This window comes from Hyperolius riggenbachi, chromosome 4 (assembly GCF_040937935.1).
Source record: "Hyperolius riggenbachi isolate aHypRig1 chromosome 4, aHypRig1.pri, whole genome shotgun sequence".
NCBI lineage: Eukaryota > Metazoa > Chordata > Amphibia > Anura > Hyperoliidae > Hyperolius > Hyperolius riggenbachi.
The window spans coordinates 481,902,329-481,908,250 of NC_090649.1; positions in this window are offsets into that span (position 1 = coordinate 481,902,329).

Below are 5,922 nucleotides of genomic sequence, written 5' to 3' on the forward strand. Positions count from 1 at the left end.
CACTTTTTAAACAGGGAACGTTATCGTTTTCACAATTTGCGATTTCATACACATTATTAAATGTTTTTTAATTTGTAAAACATTATTGTAAACGAAATACAACATAATATTTTTTTAAACACTATTACTGCTTATCGTTTACACCCCGCGCTCTTTTTTCCCGAAGTGCTTTTTGCACGTACGCCTTTCTGCAGCTAAGTGATCCAGAACCACTATGCAGGTCAGGGCTTCAGATTCCATTGGCTGCACACTTGCTCCAGTTGTGGGAACTAGTGTTGGGCGAACATCTAGATGTTCGGGTTCGGGCCGAACAGGCCGAACATGTCCGCGATGTTCGGGTGTTCGACCCGAACTCCGAACATAATGGAAGTCAATGGGGACCCGAACTTTTGTGCTTTGTAAAGCCTCCTTACATGCTACATACCCCAAATTTACAGGGTATGTGCACCTTGGGAGTGGGTACAAGAGGAAAAAAAAATTTAGCAAAAAGAGCTTATAGTTTTTGAGAAAATCGATTTTAAAGTTTCAAAGGGAAAACTGTCTTTTAAATGCGGGAAATGTCTGTTTTCTTTGCACAGGTAACATGCTTTTTGTCGGCATGCAGTCATAAATGTAATACATATAAGAGGTTCCAGGAAAAGGGACCGGTAATGCTAACCCAGCAGCAGCACACGTGATGGAACAGGAGGAGGGTGGCGCAGGAGGAGAAGGCCACGCTTTGAGACACAACAACCCAGGCCTTGCATGAGGACAAGAAGCGTGCGGATAGCATGCTTTGTACCACCATGCAGTCATAAATGTAATAAAGATAAGTGGTTCAATAAACAGGGACCACGCGGCAACGCTAACCCAGCAGCAGCACACGTGATGGAACAGGAGGAGGCGCAGGAGGAGAAGGCCACGCTTTGTGAGACACAACAACCCAGGCCTTGCATGAGGACAAAAAGCGTGCGGAGAGCATGCTTTGTACCGCCATGTAGTCATAAATGTAATAAAGATAAGAGGTTCAATAAACAGGGACCACGCGGCAACGCTAACCCAGCAGCAGCAGCAGCAGCAGCACACGTGATGGAACAGGAGGAGGCGCAGGAGGAGAAGGCCACGCTTTGTGAGACACAACAACCCAGGCCTTGCATGAGGACAAAAAGCGTGCGGATAGCATGCTTTGTACCGCCATGTAGTCATAAATGTAATAAAGATAAGAGGTTCCATAAACAGGGACCGGCAACGCTAACCCAGCAGCAGCAGCAGCAGCAGCACACGTGATGGAACAGGAGGAGGCGCAGGAGGAGAAGGCCACGCTTTGTGAGACACAACAACCCAGGCCTTGCATGAGGACAAAAAGCGTGCGGATAGCATGCTTTGTACCGCCATGTAGTCATAAATGTAATAAAGATAAGAGGTTCCATAAACAGGGACCACGCGGCAACGGTAACCCAGCAGCAGCAGCAGCAGCAGCAGCACACGTGATGGAACAGGAGGAGGCGCAGGAGGAGAAGGCCACGCTTTGTGAGACACAACAACCCAGGCCTTGCATGAGGACAAAAAGCGTGCGGATATAGCAGCAATGCTTTTTGCCGCCATGCAGTCATAAATGTAATACAGATGAGAGGTTCAATAAACAGGGACCGGAAACGCTAAACCATCCCAGATGTTCATCGGTCATGTTACTTGGTTGGGGTCCAGGAGTGTTGCGTAGTCGTTTCCAATCCAGGATTGATTCATTTTAATTTGAGTCAGACGGTCTGCATTTTCTGTGGAGAGGCGGATACGCCGATCTGTGATGATGCCTCCGGCAGCACTGAAACAGCGTTCCGACATAACGCTGGCTGCCGGGCAAGCCAGCACCTCTATTGCGTACATTGCCAGTTCGTGCCAGGTGTCTAGCTTCATGCCCGGTTTCAGGTCCAGCGGTGCCAGCCACAAATCCGTCTGTTCCTTTATTCCCCTCCAAATTTCCTCCCCTGTGTGCTGCTTATCCCCAAGGCAGATCAGCTTCAGCAACGCTTGCTGACGCATGCCAACAGCTGTGCTGCACTGCTTCCACGATCCTACTGCTGCTGGTGCTGGGTTAGCATTTCCGGATGAGGTACAGCTTTGAGATGCGTTGGAGGAGAAGGAGTCAGAGAGGTAGGTGCTGCTGTTGTTATCCAGCTGTTTGCGGCGTGGGCAACACCCGCGCCGTAGCAGGTGAGGAATCGCTGCCAGGCTCCACAAGGTTCACCCAGTGCGCGGTAAGGGAGATGTATCGACCCTGGCCGAACGCACTCGTCCAGGTGTCAGTGGTGAGGTGAACCTTGCAGGCAACGGCATTCTTCAAGCTTCGGGTTATTTAGCTGACCACGTGCTCATGCAACTCAGGCACTGCAGAGCGCGCAAAGTGGTAGCGGCTGGGAACAACGTAACGTGGGATGGCCACTGACATCATGCCCTTGAAGCTGTTTGTCTCCACCACTCGATATGGCAGCATTTCGCAGGCCAGAAGCTTGGCTATGCTGGCTGGCTGTTACTGCCACGGCCCGGGGGTCATTTGCTGGCAATTTCCTCTTGTGCTCAAACATCTCAGAGACAGACAACTCAACCGTAGCGCTGCACACCGAAGGGCTGTTGGTTGTTGTGTTTGATGAACACTGGGAGACCTCAAGAGCACTAGTCCGGAAAGTGACAGTGTCAGCATCGTCTGATGTTTGTGAATGTTGTGAACCACGCAATGGCTGGGCTACTGCTGCTGCTGAGGCGGGTCTGGTGGTGAGTCTGGTGAACCCAAGGGAGGCAGTGTTGCTGGTGGTACCCTGTCCTGCCGCGTTTGCCCACAGAGTGGGATGTTTGGATAGAATGTGGCGGCTCATGCTGGTGGTGGAGAGGTTGTTAATACTTTTCCCCCTGCTCAGGCGGGTCTTGCACACCTTGCAAATCGCCATGGTAACATCCTCAGTGCAGTCTTCAAAGAAAGCCCAGACTTTAACTGGCTGAGGACTCGGACCTCGTGCGTGATGTGCTGGTGCTGCTTAACCCACTGCTGGACGCTTGAGAGGTCATCCAAGTAATTATCTGGTCCTGTTCTTTTGGATCTGTGAGGGTTGTTGTCCTGGACAACATGGGCAGTATTGAGTGGGTTTTCTTGGGTGCTCCCCTGTGGCCTGTACGTGAACCGTCAGGGGAAACACCTCTTCCCTTGCCCCTCCCTCTTTCACCGGATTTCTTCCTCATTTCACTTATCCTTAAAGTACACGCTGACTGGCAGCAGTACAGTGGCAGTACAGAAATGCTATACAGTGGTGGGTGAGCGGTGTACCACTATTGTCAGCAGTGACACAGAGCACAATGCTATACAGTGGCGGGTGAGCGGTGTACTACTGTTCCCAGCAGACACAGAGTGGAAGTAAACACAATGCTATATAGTGTGGCTGAGCCGTGTACACAGAGTGGCATTAAACACAATGCTATATAGTCTGCTATATAGTCACCCCGAACAGGGTGATGTTCTGCAGAACCCGAACAGTGGCAAACACTGTTCGCCCAACACTACTGGGAGGGAACGCAGATTTTAGTACCTAAACACACGATACAACATGTTTTCCGGGGTCGGACTCTGAGGCACATACAGATGGTCCCGATCATCATCCTCATCATACAACTCTTCTCCTGAGTCTGACCCACCCACCACCTCTGCCACCCCAACATCCCCAGACACAGACCCCTCATCGTCCTCAACATTAACTTGGGATGCTGGCCTGAGCCAGACCTCCTCCTCCACATCAGGCCCCATCATCTCCTCAATGGCAGCCCTCATTAATCGCTCTGGCGACGGACTGATGGACACAACGTTCTCCTCCGGGGAGGGCTGCTGCTGACCACTGGCTGCTGGGGTGGATGTTATAGCTTGCGTGGGGCGTTGGCTGTTGCTGTTGTTGGGAGTGCTGCTCACAGCGGAGGTCTCTGGGGAACTCATGTTGAGCTCATATAGTGGTTGACGGTGAGTGGAGTATTACTGATCCCAGCAATATACACACTGACTGGCAGAGTACGCAATGCTATATAGTGTGGCTGAGCGGTGTACACAGAGTGGCAGTAAACACAATGCTATATAGTCTGGCTGAGCGAGCGGTGTACTACTGTTCCCAGCAGAATCAGAGTGGCAGTAAACAATGGTATATAGTCTGGCTGAGCGGTGTACACACAATGCTATATAGTCTGCTATATAGTGTCAGTAAACAATGGTATATAGTCTGGCTGAGCGAGCGGTGTACTACTGTTCCCAGCAGAATCAGAGTGGCAGTAAACAATGGTATATAGTCTGGCTGAGCGGTGTACACAGAGTGTCAGTAAACAATGGTATATAGTCTGGCTGAGCGAGCGGTGTACTACTGTTCCCAGCAGAATCAGAGTGGCAGTAAACAATGGTATATAGTCTGGCTGAGCGGTGTACACAGAGTGTCAGTAAACAATGGTATATAGTCTGGCTGAGCGAGCGGTGTACTACTGTTCCCAGCAGAATCAGAGTGGCAGTAAACAATGGTATATAGTCTGGCTGAGCGGTGTACACAGAGTGTCAGTAAACAATGGTATATAGTCTGGCTGAGCGGTGTACACACAATGCTATATAGTCTGCTATATAGTGTCAGTAAACAATGGTATATAGTCTGGCTGAGCGAGCGGTGTACTACTGTTCCCAGCAGAATCAGAGTGGCAGTAAACAATGGTATATAGTCTGGCTGAGCGGTGTACACAGAGTGTCAGTAAACAATGGTATATAGTCTGGCTGAGCGAGCGGTGTACTACTGTTCCCAGCAGAATCAGAGTGGCAGTAAACAATGGTATATAGTCTGGCTGAGCGGTGTACACAGAGTGTCAGTAAACAATGGTATATAGTCTGGCTGAGCGGTGTACACACAATGCTATATAGTCTGCTATATAGTGTCAGTAAACAATGGTATATAGTCTGGCTGAGCGAGCGGTGTACTACTGTTCCCAGCAGAATCAGAGTGGCAGTAAACAATGGTATATAGTCTGGCTGAGCGGTGTACACAGAGTTTCAGTAAACAATGGTATATAGTCTGGCTGAGCGGTGTACACAGAGTGTCAGTAAACAATGGTATATAGTCTGGCTGAGCGGTGTACACAGAGTGGCAGTAAACACAATGCTATATAGTCTGGCTGAGCGAGCGGTGTACTACTGTTCCCAGCAGAATCAGAGTGGCAGTAAACAATGGTATATAGTCTGGCTGAGCGGTGTACACAGAGTGTCAGTAAACAATGGTATATAGTCTGGCTGAGCGGTGTACACAGAGTGTCAGTAAACAATGGTATATAGTCTGGCTGAGCGGTGTACACAGAGTGGCAGTAAACACAATGCTATATACTCTGGCTGAGCGAGCGGTGTACTACTGTTCCCAGCAGACACAGAACAGTGAACAGAATGCTATATAGTGTGGCTGAGCGAGCGGTGTACCACTATTCCCAGCAGACACAGAACAGTGAACAGAATGCTATATAGTGTGGCTGAGCGGGCGGTGTACCACTATTCCCAGCAGACACAGAACAGTGAACAGAATGCTATATAGTGTGGATGAGCGAGCGGTGTACCACTATTCCCAGCAGACACAGAACAGTAAACAGAATGCTATATAGTGTGGCTGAGCGAGCGGTGTACCACTATTCCCAGCAGACACAGAACAGTGAACAGAATGCTATATAGTGTGGCTGAGCGAGCGGTGTACCACTATTCCCAGCAGACACAGAACAGTGCACAGAATGCTATATAGTGTGGCTGAGCGAGCGGTGTACCACTATTCCCAGCAGACACAGAACAGTAAACAGAATGCTATATAGTGTGGCTGAGCGAGCGGTGTACCACTATTCCCAGCAGACACAGAACAGTAAACAGAATGCTATATAGTGTGGCTGAGCGAGCGGTGTACC